This window comes from Pungitius pungitius, chromosome 14 (assembly GCF_949316345.1).
Source record: "Pungitius pungitius chromosome 14, fPunPun2.1, whole genome shotgun sequence".
Classification (NCBI taxonomy): Eukaryota; Metazoa; Chordata; class Actinopteri; order Perciformes; family Gasterosteidae; genus Pungitius; species Pungitius pungitius.
Window position 1 is genome coordinate 13,877,949 of NC_084913.1, and position 23,176 is coordinate 13,901,124.

Consider the following 23,176-nt stretch of genomic DNA (forward strand, 5'->3'; position numbering starts at 1 on the left):
GAGTTTAACATCCATTTCAATCAATCCACTTTGCTCATATTGACCTGAGATCTCATTTTGCTCATGGATGTTTTGTTTTGCATCCAGGATAAGAAATCCTCCTTTAACCTGCTTCGCAGCCTCCATCGCAATCTCCTCTTCGGGACCGAAATGGACTTAATGGATCAAATCAAACCAATCAAAGGCAGAAACCGAACGGCCAGCTGGATGAGTACGTGAGCTGCCAGGAATACCAGACGCTCACTACCAAGGTCAGTCCGACAGGAGCGCGGGAACACACAGCTGGACCCACACACACACATACAGACAAACAATTGCAAATGCATGTTTAATGCACACACATACTGTAGACCACTTGAGTATTGATTTCAGATCCAGTTATGAACACAATCATAGGCGTTATGAGTTTGGCTGGTAGAGAAGGAGGCTGGTGAAAGAAAATGGAGAAAGATATTTGCAATAGGAGATCTTGGCAGTGAGAGCAGCAGTGCTTTAAGTGCCTGATTCATGGCTGCACGCTCTAATATCTGCTCTACAAGGCTATTCCACATCATTACATCACAATACTGTTTCTTTTGGAAGCATTCATTACTGGCTAGGAGATAAAATTGTGCTCTCAAGACCGTCTCTATGCCATAACACTAATATCGCAATCCCTCAAATTGTATACAAGTGTGCACTTTCTTCATGCTGAAATGGGATTTATCTTATCCTATCATCCTTTGTTCTATGAGGGATTGTTATCATTAAAATACATAACCATTCATCATTTAGTCAATATCATATTGGTTTGAGATTATATTTAGAGCATGGATCTCATTCAACGGCCTTATCCCATGGGGACTGGAGGGGGACTTGTTCGGTCGGACAAACATGGCAAGATTGTATTGAACTCGCGATTAAAAAAAAGTTGTGTTCGATGGGCAATGCACGTCAGCTTGTTAACTAAAGTGATCGGATGCCGCCATGCCGTGGCGTCAGGAGAAGTGCAGTGCTGAGTAGGAAGTGGTTTGTTTGAGCGGTTCTTCAGTAACTGCACTGGTCTCCAAAACACTAAATCCTTGGCCGTGATTGGATAGGGCTGTAAAGTGCGAGACGTTGAGCTGTTGTTGCATGTTTAATGCATAAAGAAAACACATGAATTACATCCAATAGAGCGGCTCCACAGGCCGTCCATGGATCCTCTGTAAAAAGGCTACGTTTGTTTCACCGCCACAGCGGCTGGAGATGCTCCTCCTCCAGAAACGTTCCGTACAGAAGAAATCCCTTTCATCTCTTGGTGGTGGAAACACGCCTTCTCACCTCCACATATACAGCGGCTACGCGTGATGGTGGTTTCAATATATTCATGCTTACAGATATATGAGTGCACATATTTTGATATAAACCATCCCAGTTCCAACAAGTCTGCCATGTACAGCAGCACCTTCTGCACCAGCGATGTCTTGCATGTCAGAGATAATGAACTCGGATTATGCATTACTTCCTGCCAGCCTTCAGAGCAAAAACAATGGCTTTCCATTCATTTTCCATTACGTCATTTAATTTAAGTTGCTATGGCTCAGAGGAGTAATCATGGAGACTTTCATTGAAATGAATGTCTGTTAAGTCACTTGCTCAACCAATGATATGACACACTGGGGACTGAGCTGATATGTATGACTGATGAAGGCCTTTTAATTTGCCGTATTACGAACAAGGTGTCTGTGGCGTCACTTAGTGTCTCATCACCCAGCAGTGGTTGGTCCGCCAGAGACTTTTAGTGGAACTGATGCAGCAGACTCTTCCATATTTGATTAATTAACTCACTCATATGTGAAGCATTAACTAAATGCTTAATAATAAATGAGGTCCTTAACAATTTCAGATTTCAAACAGTAGCGTATTAGTTTCTGTTGTCTTCCCGTATATTCTGCGTTGGCTAAATGTACCATGTCTTCTACATGAAGTCCATGTGGGACCAAACTGAGGGTAAAATAACGAACTGCAATCGACGATAGCCTAAAGCAGTTTAAATATTTAATAATGACAACGTTCCATAGTTCTCAAGAAAGAAAAAACTGTTTAGAAAAAGGAAATTTATGGAAATGATAATGTAAAAGTACGTTGGCCAAACTGAGAAGACCAAAAATAATATGAGAAAAATTACTAAAAGACAAGCAAGATAAGATACTGAGAAGGATTTATTTTTGTACTGGGCTCTCCACGTATTAATCATGAATTGGGAAGAGGCAATAAAAGTTTTATTCAAAGAGTTTAAATTGGGTCAGGCTGTCTTATTTTGGAATATATGACAATAATGGACTAAAATACAGTATTTTACAGTTGAGCAATTTAACAAGAGACATAAAACTGGAGACAGAAAGAGGCAGGAACAAGAGAAGACATTGCTCCCAATAAAGTGGATTGTCATGACATATAGATACAACCCTAACCCTGATAGAAATGAGGCCATGCATTGAGTGACCTTCAGCATACATACATCATTTTGCAAACTGTACTTATTGTAATATGTTGAATCAGTATCATTTCTATCAAGCTGACTTCCATCTGGCTTGTTGGTACAACACATGGCAATGTACCCCAACAAAGTGCGCATCCAATGTACCATTCCTCCGTGTCTGCTGCTGCCCAAAGGTACCATTGACCCGTCTAACTCACAATCCCGGTTCTGGGATGAGTCAATTTGGCAGTGGTAAATCTAAATAAGACTGAAGTGGGCCGTGATTGGGCACTCTTAGTTTTGAAAGTTAGACTTTCATTGAGTGGGACTACCTACTCGTCGTAACTGTAACAGCTGAAAGCATCCCCATATTGGACATCAGCATAATTCTTTGGAAAAAGTAATACCTATAAAGTGTATCAAACTGCTCAATTTAGGGAGAAATAAACAATACATGCTAATATTCATTTTTAACCAGTAACATGTTAAGTAGTTGTGACTGCTCTCATACGCATTCATTTACTCACTGGTGGCCTCTTTCTCCTCCAGTGATTGTCAAGCCTCTGACACGGCGCCACGCTGTGTGAAGAACCAAACCAGCAGCCGACACTGTTGCTGGAATGCGTTCTCCATCAGATAGATATTTGTGTTGGTCGCCGCACTTATGTTAGCCCGGAAATGTCTTCATTGTGGCAATAAAGCACATTTGATTTCAAAGGATGAAGTGAGAGAGAGAGAGGGGGGGGAGATAGAGGTGGGAGGATGACAGTTTCCATCTTCGCCCCGGAGGCAAGAGAAGGCTGCATGCTTACATAAGAAGAGACAAAACCCATCTGCACACACACTAACAAAGACCTTGTTTTTGTTTGTATGCGTGCAGATCAGTAAACGGTGGTGGCATATGGAGCAAGGCATTGTGGGAGGGCACGGCAAACACATTATGGCATTAGCTCGCAATGACCCGTTGTGGATTTCAGGCGTGTGTCTCTCTCATCCGCGCGCCTGCCTATATCTCATCTTACCTCCAGCTGTGCAGGGGGAGAACAAAGTGAGAAACTACTGAGGAAAGGACAACCAGGAACCATTTGTCTTTCATCTTCCAAACAATTAAGAATACAACCGCGGGGAAAACCTCGATGGGAAACCGCGTTTCACAGAGAGGATGTTTCTGAAGGAGGAGCCGATTCTTCTCCCCTCGCATGTTAACGATGGAATGTTTTTTCCCGCGGAGGCGCAGAAGCAATCAAAGAGCCGCGCTGTCTAACAAGCATACGAGACAATCCCCGGCAGACCCTTTCATTCTCAATGTTACCTGAAATGCAAATTGCTCGATTGTTCTATTTTCGACTGACAAGATTTGCTCCTCAAAGCCGATTCAAGCAGATATTGAAATTTCAAAGGCGAAGGCAATAATCCAGTTATTTCAGACTTTATCAATTCAACTCTGATTCCAAGAAGACTTTTCTGATTCAGATAGAAAGTAATTTGACTGGAATCATCCTCCAGTAGATTCCAGAATAGGCGATGAGTTCACGCACCCCAGAGCGGTGCAGGTACACCTGTGAACACCTGTGCACCAGTCAAACTCCATTATCTTTCCGATCACCATGGATGCTGTTCATTCACCTTCCCCGTGTGAATGCTGCTGGAAGCCCGCTTACGTCCTGGCTAATGACTCCTATTAGAGATCTCTGCTTGAGATTTTACAGGCAAAAAAAACGGGGTTTAGCTAATTAGAATAGGGTTATATCTCATTTGCTTTTTGCAAATGGCACCATTATTTTCTCCATACCGCACTCATTACATTTCACAGCTGACAGCCAACTATCAGCCGGTTCAGTGACGTGGGACATCCAGATAGTCAGATGATTCCTTCATAGCAAAGGACTACACACATGGAAGTATTTACTAATTAGCTAATTAACACTGGCTTTGCAACAGTGCTGTGTACACAGACCGATGCAGCTCTGTTGTTACTGCTGTGGTTGTTTTATTCTTTCTACACAGAAAATGTACATCTCTTAGGGTCAAATACCATAACCTTTCCATTAGCATGCATAGAAATCCAAACGGTGATGATTATGTTACGAGGGGCCTTGTGAGGATGCCTTCTTCTCATTGGCACAACTCAATGACGATCACATGTAATCTATAGTTACTGCTTTGTGATTAAAAGGCAGTAAAAAGCTGTGTCACCAACAATATCTGACAAACCGGTTGGACCAGCAGCCATTGTTTTCTACAGAGTTAATCCAGAGTTAATCCAAACTAACCAAGCACAGAGATGCCAGTGACAGTGTTTTATTAGATATGATAGTAAATAAGGTGTGCCTCTTACTCATTAGGAGAAATGATGACAGGTCACACAAACCCTAAAGGTCACAGAAACCTGCCTGTCGGCTTCAAATTGGGTTCTCAAAGCATAAAACCAACAACACTCAACGACTTAACACCTCCCGCGCTTTGTAATTGACACACGTTCGACTGTAACACTGTTACAGACGGTGTAATCGTGTCAAGTTGCTTTAATGGGTTTTTGGCATTCTCATCATCACCATGAAATGCCGTTATCGCACTCACTCTCAAGTGCTGCTTTGCAAAAGGATGAAAAGAAAATTGGGTATTCATAGAAATACTACTCAAAAAACACTCTTACCTCCTTAGCAATTGTTATCTGGAAGAAAGTCTGGGATGTATTGGAAAGAAAAGAAACACATAATAAGTGTCCTAAAACACAAAGAACACAGCCAGAGTTTCTGCTTGAATGAGCCGTTGGCTCCTGCATGCATCATCCATCCTCTTAACAAAGGCACCATAATAAAGACTTTATTCATGTCCAGCTGGAGGATTTACGCCAGTTATGAAAACAGAGTATGAAACCGCTGGTGCACAGCCAGCCCACTGCCATGCTGGCTTCCTGAGAAACGCCGTCCTGACCTTGTCATTTCCAACAGAGGAGCTCAGTAGGAAATGAGGAGGCGAGAGCAGGAGAGGAGAGGGAGGGACGGACAGAGAGCGACTGGTAGCACTGCGGCGCACACAGTGTGTCACAGGGGTGTATTTGTGTGCGTGCAGGCGCCCTTAAATAATTCACACTGAGCCAAACATGAGCACACTCCTTCATTATTTACAGGTGGCACATCTAATACACAATCACACACACTGACACACACACCACATTTAATGCATTCTGTATCTGAGTTACCATACATTTAGAGGAAATCTTAGCGGCAGAGAGTGAAGGACAGGGAGGAAAGAAGTAAAGGTGAATCACAGCCAGAGACTTGCAGAGGAAGAGAGAGCGGCGACGCGGGGGGAATATTAAACTTGCATGAAGCTCTTCTCTCAGTGTTTACCTCGCTACTTAGTGTCCCATTGTGACAGAGCAATACAAAAATAGTACTTCAAAGTTAAAAGAGGGGGGAGTTGTAGTCGGGTCAGCTGCTGGTTCTACAGTTCTTTCTTCCCCCAGATGCCCACCCTACATAAGCAACACTCTTTCGAATACGTATTCCCAGATCATCAACGTGAACATGCGCTTAGGCCCAGTCTAACAGCCGAGATGCCCTTTGATCTCTGCAGCCAGCTCCACTGAAGCAGCTTAGTGGCTAGAATGTAACAGACTGAGGTGTTATGCAAAAAGTTATAAACATACACATATTTGCTTTTCTACGGGTTTATAATATACAATGGGTTTTTTTATGCAAAGATGAAGTACTGCTAAAATATTTACAGGTTTGATGTCTTATCTATTGTGGCTTTTTGTAGTCTCTATTTATAGAGACTACTCAAGAGACCTTTCGGTCGTGGTGCCATAAAGAAAATGGGCTGGTTCAGATTTCAGGGATATAGTTAGTCTAGCAAACATGCACACAAATGTATACAAATCTCTGTTGATATGAAATAAAGCGTTACATTATATGTGCAAAGACAAACTGCTGAAACTGCTTTACTTTACACCACCAAGTGTGACCAGATTGCATTGTTACAGTGTTGACTTAATGAAGTCACACAACTGATATTACCTACACCGCTCTCACCTCGTGGGCCCAGAGAAGCAGCAGTACGGCTATTTGGTATAAAATAAAAACTAAAAGTTGCATGCATCTGATTTTGAGACATTTATTATTTATTCCAGGCGACTCCAGAATCTGCTTTGTAGATCAAAGAGAATTAGCTATTTTTTTGTGAGTTTTTTTTAGTGGGAGTTCTGGTGGAATTTCCAAATAAATATAGGACATTGTGAATCATTTCAGTTGATAAAGTCCTCAATGAGTCATCCCTTTCATTTATTTATGCATTGTCATCATTTTCTGTTCAGTTAACTCCATCAGTGTCTATTTCACATACCTTTTTCTCACTGAAATGATTGCGGCCATAATAATCATGTGGTTTTTGTTACATGTGTTGTGTGTTTGTGTGTGTGCGTCTGTGGACGGGTGTGTATCCCTGTGTCTGACCACAGCTACTCTCACATTCTGCTGCAGCAAACATTTTGGGTAGCTTCTTTTTTCGTCTGCATGCCCGAGGACCCTCTGGCTAACACCATTTCATCCCTTTTTACAACTCTGCCATTGAATGCCTCCTGACCCCTCTCTCATTCCTCTAAACAAGTAGCGGCGTGTGTGTTAACAGTGGTGGTGTTAACTCGGAGGAGAGCATGTTCCATGCCCACCTGCTACTCATTTGGACAGCGTATTCGACTGCCAGCTAACGGATGGGGCACTGTGTCTTCAGGTGCATTCGATGGCTTCAAGCTAATTGCCTGCACACATTGCTGCTTATCTATTAAGTATTCAGTTAATTGGGTCAATTCTAATACCTGGATGTGATGCAGTAACACACTCACATTGGACATGTGTGTTCAACCAGGTCTTGTGTCATCATCAGTCTGTGTTTGCGTGTGTGTGTGTGTGCATGAGTTGTCATGCGTGCATGTATTTTTGAGCTTGGATGTGTTTTGTCGCCTCTGGCTAATAAACACAGTATCTGGGTAAAAATAGATCACCAGATTGTGTGTGTGTGTGTGTGCTTGTTGACATGAATAACCACCACAATATCTAAACACAGCTTCCAAGTGTGTGTGTGTGTGTGTGTGTGCGCGCGCGTATTAGTGTGTATTCTTTACAGAAAAATACCTACATGCTACTGTGTGTGATGACTTCATAATACTGATCTGCATTTAACATTCAAAAGCCAAATATCACTTCACATGAATTGCTCTTGCATGAAAACATGGAAAAATGGAAAGATGGAAAAATAGTAGTTCTTCCAGCCTATTTTTCTTCAAAATAGTTCTGTCTTTCTCCTTGAGAATACGCAACATTAGTCCATTACCTGGATTTCAAAAATACTAAACTCAGAGCTCCTGTCAGTAAAAAATAAGACAGGAGAGAGGATCACAAAGATTCCATCTGCTACAACAGAGGCTTAACTAAATGGCTCAGACTACTTACTGGCAGGGAAGCACTCTCCATGGTGCTGAACACACAGCTAGCGCTCACCACATGGATGTCAAACAGCAGCCTGTGCCGTTGAGGGCAGAGATCTCGCATGTTCTTATTGCATTCCCACAGGAAAGAGGTGGTTGTTGCCTTGTCAAAGTGGGGCCACATCTCTACACACTTTCACAGTTCAGAGCAAGCAACCAACTAGACACACAATGCTTTATATGATATCCCACAAAATGTTCCTCACTTTCACGCATATTCCTACGAATCACATTTCTGCCTATAACATGAACACAGCCTTTTGAAGGAAATCTCCAGTCTTGTAAACTAAGTAATGGTGTAGGCAACAAAATTACTTAGTTGGGGAGAAGATTGTTGGGTTCAAATAACAATGAAAGTGCTTTTACTAAAGTGAGTAGGTTCCGTGACCACCGATTATGGTCATGCTGACAGAAGTTAGCTGAACGCTAACATTCAGTTTCCCACCTTAGATGCACCAGGTGTGAACCGGAGAAGGAGCCGCTGACGTTCACCACGAAGAGACACGTGCCAATCAGCGTCCCAGGCTCGCCCCTTGCCCCCAGGCTGCTACAGCAACGCTACAATCCTTCCTCTGGCACCCACGCCTGAGCTTGAGCCGCCCCCCTGCGGACCACCGTGGTTGACCTCGGGCGGTTATGGTCTGCCTCACTTGTGGGAGAGCAAAGAGAAATGTGTGAGAGGAAGTGCAGTGGAGCCATGCAGGGATGCGTCTCCGGTTTGGTGGTGGCGGATCCCTCCTGGCAGGGTGACACGTCGAGGGGTAGCCAGCATGTCATTGAGAGCTTCAGAAGATATTTCTATAATTCTGCCACTTCCATACGTTGGCGTTATCATGTTCCCACAAATCAATAAGAGACACAACCCAACAATACATACATACAAAGAAATACTTTTTCCCTGTGTCATTTCACATTATTAGACATAAGTTTATTTCTGAACTTCTTTGTTCTGGTTTCTTTGTATGAAACTTGGGTTGTTACCAACATCTGGTGAAAATGTCATGTCAATAGCTCCTTTGGAAACATATTTACTGAGAAAAATGGTGACGTGTTCAATACTTATTTCACCCGCGGTACATTCAAAGTACACATGACAAAAAGTATATATTTTCTTAAGTGGGATCAACCTGTCTGATTAAACTATTTTGTTTCCTTTTATCCTCTATGCTAAGAGAAAAATCAAATCAAATTGTTTAGTAAACAATCATAACAAAAGCCTTACGGTAATTGCTATGCAGTAAATGCTTCTTATTTTTCTCCCCCCAGCATCATACCTGGGCACCATATGACGCTCTGGGGTTTGAAAACAGTGTGAGAATAACTCTAATTACCAACGAAGCTGACATTTCATCTCTTGGCTCTCACCACCCACTACATCATTTAAACTTGTTTACCAGATGATAGGCGCACTGTAAGCAGAACGTGACAATTTACAGGTCAGTCGCAGTGCAGAGTAGTAATAGCGCTGCTTTGCAATGAGTAAAAAGGGACACATTGAGCCAAATGATGACGGTAACGTCTTTCATTTTGATTAGTGCATTTTAAATTTTAAGCATATTCCCATCATTATACTATGAGGGTTGTTTATCTGCTTGAATGCAAAGCATTGCTTTACTAATGACTTGTTGTTTAGACAATTCTATTGTAATACAAACCCAAATACACAAAAACAACTCATTAACAAGGCGTGGGCAGCACATTTCCTGTGGAGAGATTTGACAGCATCAATCTCTAATGACTAAAGTCCTCTACATCCATATTTGGACTATCACACGGGACTTCCTGTGTAACATGTTGCACATGCATCACTATTAAACAGAGACATAATGGGACAGATGGATAAGGAAAACCCATCATGTCACGGTTTGGGTTCTTTGTCTTTATTTTGTAGTTTCATGTCTCTTGTGTTCCTGTGGTAACTTCACTTCCTGCTTTGTCCTGTCTTCCCCTGTGATTGTCTGCAGTGTCCAATCACCTGCACCTCCCTTGTGAATTCAAGCTGTGTGAGTCTCTTGTCGCGTCATTGTTGTCTGTTCTACATGTGCTTCAGGTACGTCATGTCTCGGTCATGTCCCGCAACCCAATTCCATGTTCATGTTGGTTTTTTTGTATGATCCTTTCTCGTCCTTGTTATTTCCCTCCTTCCCCCTTATCCTGGTTGGAGTGCTTTCGAGTTTATTTTTTGGATTTTGAGTTATTTTTGGATTTTTTCTACTATTGAACTCCTTTTATTTTCCCTGAACTCCGCGTCTGAGTCCTTCGTTGCCCTCGAACGCACCATACTGACACATCAGGGATGTAGTGGAGCAAAAAGCCCCCATAGCTATTTATTTTAAGCATGTCTGGTTTTGTGCTTTAAGACAAGATCCCTGTTATACAAAATGTCTTTCATCCTGTTAAAGGGGAAAACCTTTAAATTAAGAATTCTGAACCCATATTTCGATTGGTCTGAGCTACTGTGAAACCCAGTGACCATGGTCCACACTAGGGCTGGGCGATATATCGGTATAAACGAATATATCGATATAATTTTTAATGGGATATGGAATTAGACAATTTCGCATACATCGATATATTTCAATTTGCGCTCTGAAAGCAAGCTGCCGACCCGGAGCGCTGTGCACTGCTTCTCGCCTTCGCCCCGCCCATCCTCTTTGACGCGCAGAGGGGGGAGGGGCAAGGACACACACTTCAACAAACATGGAGGAAGCAACAACGTCTGCGCAGCGTTCGGAGGAGCAATTGGTTAGTTAAAAAAAAACAGTTGCTCAGTAATTTGGAGATGGTTCGGATTTAAAGTATCCGATGAGCAACAAAACAACGTTATCTGTAGGGAGTGCCATAAACAGGTTACATCAGGGCTGCCAACCGTCCCGTATTACCCGGCACATCCCGAATTATCGGCAATTTTGATTTGTCCCGGCCGGGACAGCTCCAGTCCCGATTACCAATCACAGCCTGCTAAGTCAATGACGCGCGAAAACCTCCCGGTTGTTGTGACGTATCTGTTAAAATGAGCAGTGAGGCTGGCGCTGCTCATTGTGCGCTGCCCACCCCCCCCCCTCCTAAAACAACGGCACAAACAGCTATACGAAGAGTGTGTGGAAACTGCGCGCTGCAGAAGCCGCACGCCAGAAACAACCCGAACAAGCTCCAGCCCCGAAAAAAGTGACACGTGGTGTACTATAACGAAAGCGGTGTCCTTTCACATTGCTAAAGATATGGTCCCTGTTGCAACTGTTGAACAAGTCGGATTCAAAATGCTCCTGAAAACGATTGACCCGAGATATGAGCTTCCCAGTGGCAACTACTTTGCAAGAGAAGCACTGCCAAAAATGTATCCTGAAGTCAGGCAGACCGGCTCGCTAATGTGACCCATTTTGCATTGACCAGCGATATGTGGTCGAGCAGGACATTTGAGCCCTACATGAGCGTGACAGTTCACTTCATTCAAGACTGGGAGATGATTTTTTTATTTATATGTGCACCTTATGGAGCTTTGTTTTCAAAAAATACTCCTGTTATACACTTTATGTTTACATATTATTTGAACGGCTGAGCATTTGTTTATTGTTTAATTTAATTTATTATTTATTCATTTTTATTTATTTGATTTTGCAACTCCTTACTGAAATAGCTGGTTTCAATTAAACAACTTTTCTTCCCTTTCAATGTGGAGAAAATATCGGGATATATACCGTATATCGATATCCAGCCAAAATATACCGGGATATGACTTTTGGTCTATATCGCCCAGCCCTAGTCCACACTTGGTAACGTTTGGAGCTGCTTCATGAACATTGAAGGCACACTGGCAAAAATAGGACTCGTATGTGCATACTTACAACCAAAAAGTAAGTCGATACCAGTCACAGGACTGGATGAGAGGAATCTGTAACGTCTATAGTGTACGGAGCAGATGCATGCACAGCTGCTGCATGGGTGTTGAGCTATAAAAGCAAGGAAAATAAATCAAACGCCACAACAAAAGGTTTGGGCTGAAAGCAGATCCGTCAACAACAAACCTCTGCTGCTCAACCATTTATCAATGCAGCACAGCGGGCCCGAGAGTAACATATGCCACTGGCGAGTCCCCGTCCCGCTCTGCGGCCGCGGAGCAGCTGAAGCAGGGCCACGGCAGAGGAACCGGTCGGAGGTTGCAGGGCTTTTATCGTCTTTGGAGCGATTCCAGACTTTGGACTTGATGACACTCGTTCTAACGCTCCGATTTTGGGGTTGAGAGAGTGTTTGTGCTTATTGTTCATTAAATGTCACAGACAAAAGGCACAACAAGTAAAAATGTGAGGGGTCTGCTAATTTATACCACTTAGTGCGCAAAGTACTATTTAGCACGCCGGGACAAATGCAGCCCTAAATACAGCAGAAGGGCCACAAAATGAACTCAGATAACACCTGAGTTATACTTTTAATCTCCACAAGAACCAGGGGTTCAGGATGTGCTAGAGCAGATATTTTTACCATCAGAACGAGAAGATACACACAGAAGAATATAGACAGGTCGCAAAATAGACGCATTCACATCCAAGGCGTTAAAATTCAGAGGGAGAGAAATAAGAAAAAGGAAAAAAAAGTGAGTGAAACCTTGTGATGTAAAAGCAATCTGCTCAATAGAAAAAGGGTAGAGAGAAAGACAGAGGGAGATGGAGAGGAAAAAAGCAATGGATCCACCTAGCAGGAAGAACAGGAGGAAAAAGGGCACAACAGAGAGCGAGAGCAGCGAAAAGCATCCAACGAGTTGGTAAAAAAGCAGTGGCCCCCAGGGGAAGGAAGGACAGCATCTGCGAGCTGTCTCACTCCACACATCGCTTTAAAGAGGGAAACGGGGGCAGCTGACGGAACATAAATGTGGAGACGTGCATTAATGAAACAGCTAAATTAAAAAGCACAACAGGGAATACAGCGAACACATTGCAAACAAAGCCAAATCCTCTCATGGCTGCATATCCACAGGACATATTCATTCATTCTTTAGAGGAAAAACACATTACATCTGATGGAAAATATGTATGCAAACTGATAAGTACTCGATGCCAAAACAAAAACATATAATCAAACTATTGTTTGTTTTCCTTTTTAAGGAATATTACTTTAAAGGCCATAGAGTGTGTGTGTGTCATTGTTTCTGAGAGCTTTTGACCTTGGTGTATAACTTGTGTGCGAGTCATTTCATTAAACGTAATTGGGAGGATGAGATGAGACGTCTGTGTGCCTGTTTCCCACTCTGCTCCTATTGAAAATGTTCTGTTAAATGATTTTACACCTGTGTTGAGCAGGATGTTCTTCCTAGGATCTATTAAGCTAATGCTCATTTGGGATCTGTTGTAGATTAATGCTCAGAAATAACAATATAAATGCCACAGACGTAAAGTATCCATGCGGCCGTCGGGGATACTGAAGAGAACAAAACCACTTGGTTATGTTTACGTTGGGCTGTTAGTTATGTGTATGTACTTTGCATGGTTCTCCTGGCTCACTCAGACATTATAGTGCATTACTTTCTGCGGGCAGAAGTACGAGCGATGTCAAGGAACTACCTGAAACACACAAGTGTGTCCCCGTTGAGTCACTCACGGTTGCCGCGGTGATGGAGATGGATACGGACGTGACGTCACCACATCACCAGCAGCACATTGTCAGACCGGTGAAGACAACAGAGAAGAAGAAGTGATGGATACGACGCTGAAGGAAGCAGAGTGAAGTCAAGTCGCAGCGATGGAGACGGAAATACCAACGGAGACCGAGGCGGAGGTGCAAGAAGAGAGGGGAGCAGGGAGGGAAAATACACTTTGAAAATTCAAGTTCAACATGTACTCTCGACACACCCAGTGTGTGGGAGAACTGACTTGGAAATATTACACGCAAGACACGAGCGTTCCCTATATTTTACTTCTGTTTTTGAAATACACGCACATGAAGTCTTCATTTAAGGTTTTTCTATCCAAACACTAGCAATCACCTACTTTGAATCGCTACTAAAAACGTTTAAATGTTTAAATATAAATACTACAGAATTCATAGACCTGAATCAATCATTCCACTCTGAAAACCCGTTGAGTGGATTCGTGTGTTTAGTATTTAGAATTAGGATTTGTTGTAGGTTGTTCCATCAACATTTAAAACTGTATTTCAAAATGTCATCATAAGCAAAGGGAAGAAAAAAATGTCCCGGGCCTCGCTGTCTGTGTCCATCTTTTTCATCCATCCGTGGTCCCTACCCAGGCTGTGGGCTCTCAGTCTAAAACAAACAAGTATGGCTACCCTCACATCCTGTTTTACACACTCCATTTGCTGCCGCAGCCTAAGGTCAGGCCACAGCGCAGAGATTTGTAGAGAGGAAGTCACTAATGACAGGACTGTGTGCGACGCGATAGAGACAAAACTCGCTCCCTGAGGGGCGGTTTTTGTGAAATACTATTGCATCTTGAAATGTCCCAGACAAGATGAAACGGCCCTAATAGAGCCACAGTGATTCTGTTTTATCACAGCATACTCTTTAAGCAGAGAGTGAATATCTGCATCAGTTGAACTGCAACTCTATTATTTAAATAGTAAAGTAGTTACCAGTGGGGCCTGTTGGAGAATGTTCTACAATCGTGTCAATTTCAGCAAACATCCATTTAATGCAAAACAATTAAGGTATTAAAACACACCTATGCTCCTTAGCAGTCAAATATTTCATATTCATTCCAACATGAAAAGAAGCAGTAAATAACACTTTGACGATCTTATTTTTGTCACTCACAGGCAATTCAGTATGATATAATATATATACACAGTATATAAACCAAATAATATTAAGCATAATATATGTACTGGATAAATGTCAGTCGTCTACTCTGTGTGAATGGAGATTAAATCTGTGCTCTTTGCTTCCTCCAGAATGTCATCCGCCCTTTCGATTCCAGCCTTGACGAGAGCGAGCAGTGCCGGCCCTCATTGGCTAAAACCCATGTCACACATTTTTTTATTTAATCAGCAATTGGCTGAAGTGCTTCTTAGACCCGCCTTGTGTGCGGCCAGAACGGGCAGGAAAAGCAAACCTTTTGCCCAGATTATATTTTACAAATATTATATATAATATGTTCAATTTTTAAAAAACACAAATATTGAGATTCATTATAATGTAATATTACCTTCTCCTTTTTTAGCTCTTTTTTTAGGAGAGGCGCTCCAGATGGGGCAAATCCCCTTTGCACTCTTAGTGTTCTTCTGCAATACCGTGGCTGTTAATACTGTTATTAGGGACAGGTATTTAAAAGTAATTATTTTGTAACAATCAGAGCTTCAATCAAGGTCATATTTTATAATGTTGACAAATCCTCAATTTAGAAAAACAGGATTAAACAGGATTTATTTTCTTTATAATTAAATCAACTTTAATTATTTAGTTTTTTAAATTAATTTAATTAATGTCCCTAAAGCCTAAACCATTAGATCTTCTGTATATTGTAGCAGAATAAGATACTAGACAAGACATATACATAGTATACATTTATTTTTTCCATAGATTTCGACCTTTGGACTCTGGAAACGTTCCGACAACAACCACTGTGATTCTCGCGATACCGACCCATTTGTAACGAGAACAAACAACATCATCTCTCCCTGCCTCTCCTCTCCTCTGTGTGTGTGTGGAGAGGCTAAGCCCTGCACTTAGCACAACACAAGAGCGCAGGATATTAATGATCGTGTGACCTGCGGCTACAGAGAGAACATAGAGGGAGCATTGATCAGTGGAGCTCCTCTGTCTGCAGCCTCTGCACACGGCTCCTATGTTATCTGATGCAAATGAGCTCTGTGTTCCTTGTGCATTTTACGTGGTAACTCCTGAAACACATGTTCTGCTCCATGATATCCATATGGAAGGGTTATAATCAACTTCCATCCTCATCGGAAACAGCTCGGGTAGGTTGAGGCAGCAGAGGTACTTTGGTTTGTTCTGAAGGTGCAAGTTATCGTGGAAATAGTGCAACGTTACAGTAGATCAACCTCCACCAGCGCTGCGTTCAGAGTCTGCAATGTTCCTCTTTAAGATACTTCTCCATCGCTGGGTTCGTCTCCCTCGTGGCGTTGACTGTCCTAAATGAAGTGCTACCTTCCACCTTCCACGCACCGGCATGGAAGAGCATGGCTGAGCCAACCGCTGTATTATGAACTCAGACGTCCAACAACGGAAAATGATTTGCGCCAACTAAATAATAATTTTGGACCTCTTAAATGAAATTTGACACCTGACAATATCAGGTATATGCAGCGGGACAGTGGTTGGTCTTTGTTGTATCCGGCCGTGTGTGACACAATTGAAAGGGGTTTTGAAATATTTTGGGCAAAGATTCTTGTAAAAAGTATTTTTTGGAAAAACCTCTCGTAGCATATTTGAGTATCTTTGTCTTCGTCTCATGATGGACACGCTGTACCACTGTTAATTTCGTTGATGAAAACTATGACAAAAAATATTCATTAATAACCTTTCTCCCAAGACGAGACGAAAATGGATCTTAGAAAATAAAAACTATGACTAAATCTATGCTAACTTTCATTAACAAGACGAGACGAAAATGGATCTTAGAAAATAAAAACTATGACTAAATCTATGCTAACTTTCATTAACAAGACGAGACGAAAATGGTGGTGACAAAGTCACAATACTTTTTTTGTTTTTAATGTGGGTGCACCTAACAGGCATCTTGAGAAGACGGTGTTAAACGTTCGTTACTAAGGAACAAACAACGCGCGAGCACACCGGACAGGTGGAGGAAACCCGGAGGACAGACACAAGAGAACAAAACTGGTCATGAAACCAAACAATAAAGAGGAGAGAAAGAGAAAGAAAAGACTGTTCAATAAAAAGTGGGGGTCCAGTTGAGAATGGCTGGTGCATTATCCAGCCCCAAAAATAATGTATTGCACCAATTGTAGGATGTTAAGATCTCTTTTGTTGGGAGAAGCAATAAAGGACCATGAAAAGCCTTGTGAGTAAACAGACAGAGACAACAAAGTGTTGCGTTTAGGTCCCTGTCAAATTTTAGAACCCATTGTGGCCCGCGAGTCAAAATGTTTGCCCCCCCCCCCCCCCCCCTTCTATAGACCTGTCCTAGGAGGTATATCTAATGGACAAGCTAAGTACTGTAAGCTAGACTATTAGGCAGTTGTAGACACAACACAGGGGGTCCCTGGGCCGGAGAAGGGAAGAAATGGAGTTTAATGTGTCTAAAACTAGAATAAAATGTTGAGTTTTCGGTGACTAAATCAAAAATAGCCGCCAAAATGAACACTGCGCTGTACTAAATTGCTTATTTGTGTGTATTTGTGTCAGATATCTGTGCCATGCTGGTGTGTAAGGGTTTTTTTAACGACCAAATGAATATAAAAAGAACACTTTGGGGTCGTTCAGCGTGACTAACAACGCACATGAAGCAATAGAGGGAAAGGAACAGGAGGTTTTAAGCACGACTAGCTCCCTTCCCTGGGGTGTGTCTTATGCATTTGTATGAATTCACTTCTTTCATTTGTTTCATCCCTCCTCTTCCTCCCCAGCGCTCCTCACACCTATTACCCCAGGGGACCAGAGGCAAAGCAGGTGGAGGAGGTTAGTCTGGTGACCCGGGCCTGGTTGGCCCTGGGTAGGTTTCACATGCCAAACTTCCCCCAGGGATGAGGGAGGGAGAGAGAGAGAGAGAGGGAGAGAGAGGGGGAGCATAAACACAGACACGGCCTGGTGAGCTACACACACATGAACACTCACAGGCTGCCAGAGAGGGAGGGAACGAGTAGGTAAGCGCAGGAGAGCAGGAAATGAGAGGGGTGGAGAACAGAAATTCTATTTGGTGGTAAGGAAAAGAAAGCACAAAAGCCAAGATGAATGGAATATGGGATGAAGATGGAAAATGTGTGAAAGAGAAAAAAAGGCGAGTGCAAAAAAGTAATTAAATCAGGAAGGTAAGACAAGACAGGAAAAGGACGGAAAAAAACACACGAAAGAGGAAGATATTAAAAGAGCAATAGGACAGATCTCTGGTGGATTTAAATATCGAAGCAGGGAAAACTAAGTAAACCTCTGAAGAGGGTGATGGATAGGTCAAGCCCATCCACTCGCCCTTTCATTCATCTACTTCCACTCCACGTACTGCCTTCACCCCCTCTGCCTCCACGTCCGTCAATCCCTCCTGAACTCCTTGTACTTTCAGTCACTCATTCATCCCTGTCTCCATCTTCTCCCTTTTTATCCTCTCCCCCTTCTCTCCATCCATCCACCCATCCATTCATCAAAGTGAGAAGGGGACAGAGGGAGACTTGACTTTGACTTTGATCTGTTTTGCTGAGCTGTGGAGGGCTTCAGCACACACACACACACACACTCAATGGTAATCTAGTCCTAAAGAGAGCATTAGTTCAAGTTGTTCTCGGGTTGCAGGTTGAGTTCTCCCACGGGCATGGAGGCCTCTGAGTGAACCCCAAAGCATTGCAATGTGTGGCAAATTGTTCATTAAAAAGATAAAGTAAACAGAAGCTGTTGTTTGATCCCCCATCTTTCTCCCAGTTGGTCTCTGCATTGTCTCACTCCCTCTCACCCCGAAGCAAGCAGATGTCACTAAAGAGGAAATAAACACACATGTATATATATATATATATATATATACTGTATATATCTTTGAATCCTAGAATTGCATTGCTGGGGTTGCACCTTAGAAATTCCAGACCACAGAGAAAAAGAAAGCCATTATAACTGATATGTAAGGTATTGCTTGTTATGTCAGACATCAAATAATTAATATACAGTTCACTCTGGTATGACAAATGAGAGGCAAATGATAGCATCTTAGAATCTGAAGCAAAGGGAGGGGATGACACTTAAACCTTCTGTCAATCATGAAAATGTGCGTGACTTCTGAAATAATATCCACAGTCCCAGTGGCACCTTTGACCTTCAAGAGAGAATTGGTTCACCCTTAAGCCAAAGACATTTTAGGAATTTTTACACCAATTACTGGAATGAAATGAGGAGGTTGAGGTATTGATGTGCTTCATGGGAGTAATAAGAGCTGGTTTCACCTCTATGAATGTAACTCAGCAAACAGACCTGTATGTGCAGTCAGTCAGAGTAGATTCACATTCGCCAGTTGCAGTGTTGTCAATGTTTAGCTCACCCACACAAATGTCATTTCACTGGCATTAATATGTTCATTAAAAGCATTGATAGTGGATTGTGGGATGACTTAACTCTCTTCATTTGCCAACCCTCTAATTTTCAGTTTAGATCTATGAGATTATCTTCTTATATTCCTGCTTACTCCCCGTTCCTTTTCCTCTGGCAGAATTCAGCAGTCAGCTGCATCCCTAAAGGGAGCATCAAGGTTAGACATGTACATCTAACAGCCAGCTGAAGGGAGGAAATGCGAGAGCAGCCCGAGGGTCAAGAGAGCAAGAGCAGATCAGCATCGATGTCTCAGGGAGTACGGAGGTTGGAGGTGGATTTCTGACAGAGAAAGCTTATATGAAGATAAAAAGCTACCATAATCCCGCCTGGAAACATTTGTGGAGAGTTAAGGGATGATGAAAAAGGAGAGTTGAGCACTAGATGTGAAGATTTTACACATGAGAAGAAGAGACATTATGCCCTTAGTTAGACCTCGAGATTCTCACTGAAATGGACGAGCTTGATTCCCACAGCAGATACTGGGCCCACCTGGTTCCGTCTACAGGGGGAACGCATGGTTATTCCTGTCACCACGGCTAACGCACAAAGAACCAAGTCTCACTAACAGTTTCCACCAGACCTCTGCCAGGCCAGATTAAAGGAAGCAAACGCCTGCTTTTGTTCTAGAGAGAGTATTTCTTTGACCACTGAGACTTAAATCTCTGCAAGAGCTTTGTCCTAAGAGGAACAAACTTTAATATAACTTATATACTTCATATTGAAGCATAAGTTTACACTGTGTTTCTTTCTTGTTCATTGAAGAGTTTGATTCCCCAGTTAAGTCTCTACAAAAAAAGCAAGCAGGTCAGTAACTTCCTGCACACATCTTGGTTGGGTCGATCAAGTGACTTCCTTTAGAACAGGGGTGACCAATCGGTTGATCGCGATGGGAGATGACCCGAAACTAATGCTAATGCTAATGCTAATTAGCGATTCTTGCTTACTAACGGACGCATCCAATTTCATTCCAAAGCAACCCAGGCTGACTCCAGTAAGGTAGTGACCAAGAATGTGCAGGAAGCTTGTGAGTGTTTCCTCCTTCTGACAGATGAGAGGCTCGTTGTCTTCTCCATATCGACTCGTTTTTGCACTGACGGCAGCCCTGTTGTTGGTCACCCCTACTACTTACCACCCTCCCGTCAGCCGGCTGGTCCCCCCACCCGACCCCCGTCACCGGAGGTAGATCGCCATGACTCGGTTAGGTGAAAAGTAGCTTGGGTGCCTGAAAAGTTTGGGCACCCCTGCTACAGAACAAGTCTCTGTCAGCTCTTTTATTTGATTTGGATTTTTACTCCAGATCAAAATGATTCGACATAACATGTTTATGAAGGAGTCAATTCAGTCAGGAAGACAAGCTGAACAACCCTTTGCATTTCACAGGTTGCCCCCTCTCTCCCTGTGGTATGCCTGAATGGGGGCGGGCTCGTTTAGAACCAGCCAACCAGATGTGGGCACTGTTTCCGTAAACCAGTAGCATTGGTGCTTTCAAACATTAAAAACTGTTCTCCTTTCAGAGCGCAGCAGATGCAACTCTCCACCACCCTGACACCTCCAACCCGCAGAAAAACCTGGCGTATCAGGATTGCACCAACCGTATTCTCCACCACCTCCACCAGTGTCTTGACTGGTTTGTCCTACGGCAGGGCAGAGTCCACTATGCCCATTTCTCTCCTGATTCAAATACATTTAGAGGTTGTGGTAGGCTGCTTTGTTGACTCTAAACAGAGCCAAGTTTGCTGTTTATGCTAAGCTAGGTGGCTGTAGCATGGCAAATGACATGAGAGCGGTTCCAATAGGGGTCCCAATCTCATCCATCTCTCAGCAAGAAACCAAATCAGTCTATATCTTAACATGTCACCTTTCAATGAGTCCAAGAAAAGAAGGCAACTCACCTTTAGAGATGTAAAAGCGGATCAGACTCCGATACAGGTTTCACATGTTACCACCGCTACAACATCATGGTAGAGGGTAAAGGTCCGAAATCGTCTCTCTGTCGATCACTGTAGAACAGGAAACAAAGAGGAACAGGAGGGCGTTCAATACTGGAATACAGTGCAGTGCTAGTGATTAAACTGTCGGCGTTTCCTGGGGCTCCAGGACACACAGAATATGGAGCCTAGAGGCCGCTCCGGCATTGACCGGGTTCAAAGCAGTGTCATTTTGAATAAACTGTTGCCCTTTAACTGAGAACAAAAGAGAACGCAGTGAATGTGCACTATTGAGCCAACTGGAGGTGTGCTACACACACACACACACACACACACAGGCCTCACATGCTTTTGCTACTGGATGTCACTGACTTGAACAACTCATCCCATTGATCCAAAGATAACCATCTTCCTTCCTTCCTTCCTTCCTCCCTTGCTCCCTCCCTCCCATCGATCGTTTCCCCCCTTTTCCTTTCATCCACCTACCCACCTCTTTGTTTTTTGTTGTTTTCCCATTTGGATTTTCTCCTTTCCTATCCCGTCCATGCTTCACATCTTTCCTCTCGACCCTCATCCTACCCATTTTTTTCAGCTTCTCTCCTTCAAAGGTAAGAGGACACAGCTGAAACAAAGGCTGCTTCTGTACCAGCTGAGCCAGCAGGATGGAGGCAGGAGGCGAAGGATGGGAGGATCAGAACGAGGGCAAAGAGTAAGACGGAGGGGAGGGTGAGCAGGAAAGGGATGGAAACTAAGTAAAGAGGGGGGCGTGATGGGGGCAACGGTGGGAGATGGAGGATGGGGCTAAAGACACAGAGGGGTATAAGTGAACAAATAGGATGGAGGTAGAAACAGAGGAAAGGATGAATGCGAAAGTGAAAGACTGAAGGAGATGAAGATGGATGCAAAGGACAGTTAGAGAAGGCCCTCACAGCCATCAGCAGGATCTGAATATATAATTCCCATCTCTCAATATGACCTCGGCAATACGGAAAATACGGCAATAACTCAAATCTCAGGGTGGCCAAACCTAGCACCTCTGACAGGGAATCTGCCAGAAGCACTAAAAGTGATTGACCGGTGTTAATATGTGAGACGACGCCCCGAACTGAACGCAAGGCCACGAGCGTGACAGCCACTGGGCACTGGGAGGAGAGACAGGGACACACAGTGCGTACGGAGGAGCGTTGCTGTGATACCCTCGTGGTGCTCAGCAGTGCTTTGCCTATAGGTCCAATCACCCAGCCAATAATCTACTGAAGCAAAACTCACGTAAACAGATGCCCTCAAAAATGAGGATGACTTTGCTTTACCGTAGAGATTTGGACTTCAAACTGCTTTTAAGACATCCGTACGTCTTTGTTCTGCTTAGTCTTTGAACGTGCCCCTCAACCATAAAGTAAACACAAAATACTAATGAATGATTCAATCTTTAATTCCGTCTGTTTGGTTTCCCAAATATGAATTTTTCATTAGGTCTTGAGAGATGTTAAATCCCATCCTACTAAAATGACCCTGAGCGAGACATGACGCCGACAACAAAGGGGAAATTATTCCACCAACTTGCCTGCACAGCAGAAACCGAGGCCAAGGCCATTATGTAACACCACTCCATACTTAGTTGTGGCAGCCATTTACAGACAATAAAAGTTATCTGCCTTCTCTCAATTCAGGTAAGATTATTGTCCCAAAGGTGAAATATTGCATGGGCCACAGTATTGAACACAGTTTAAAACAATACAAAGCCAAGCACACAGTACACCGGTTCACCAAAGTCGCAGTACAGTAAAAAAACGATATGTACATAGCGTGTGTTAAAAAATCGGGAGAGAATCTAAAAAGGCTTCCAATCTGTGTCTGCTTGAAATATCCTTTTTGTGGCCAGTCTGGGTCACCAAAAACGCATCATCAAACTTGTGTTTCAGTGAGCTGAGAATTACTGCAGCAGCAGCCGCAGCATTAAACTTTGATGAAATCCAGAATAACACCGAGCATTAAAGTTGTATCAGACAACATCATTACAGAAACTACGGGTCATCTGGTTAGTGTCTTGTAGATCCCCTATGGCAAAAAAACACTGGTGTAGTCTAATGAGCCTG

General features: G+C 43.0%; 1 protein-coding gene across 2 annotated transcripts in view; it reads right to left on the minus strand.

Moving 5' to 3' along the window:
* The window catches only part of lrfn5a (leucine rich repeat and fibronectin type III domain containing 5a), an 86,826-nt gene that overhangs the window by 19,720 nt on the left and 43,930 nt on the right, over positions 1-23,176 (minus strand). The window contains exons 2-3 of one of the 2 annotated variants that reach the window (XM_037486419.2): positions 21,045-21,152; positions 8,380-8,583 (exon numbers count right to left, since the gene is read on the minus strand). The gene's annotated coding sequence lies outside the window, so the exon portion shown is untranslated. The remainder of the gene's footprint in view (positions 1-8,379; positions 8,584-21,044; positions 21,153-23,176) is intronic. The other variant, XM_037486418.2, reaches the window with a different exon arrangement.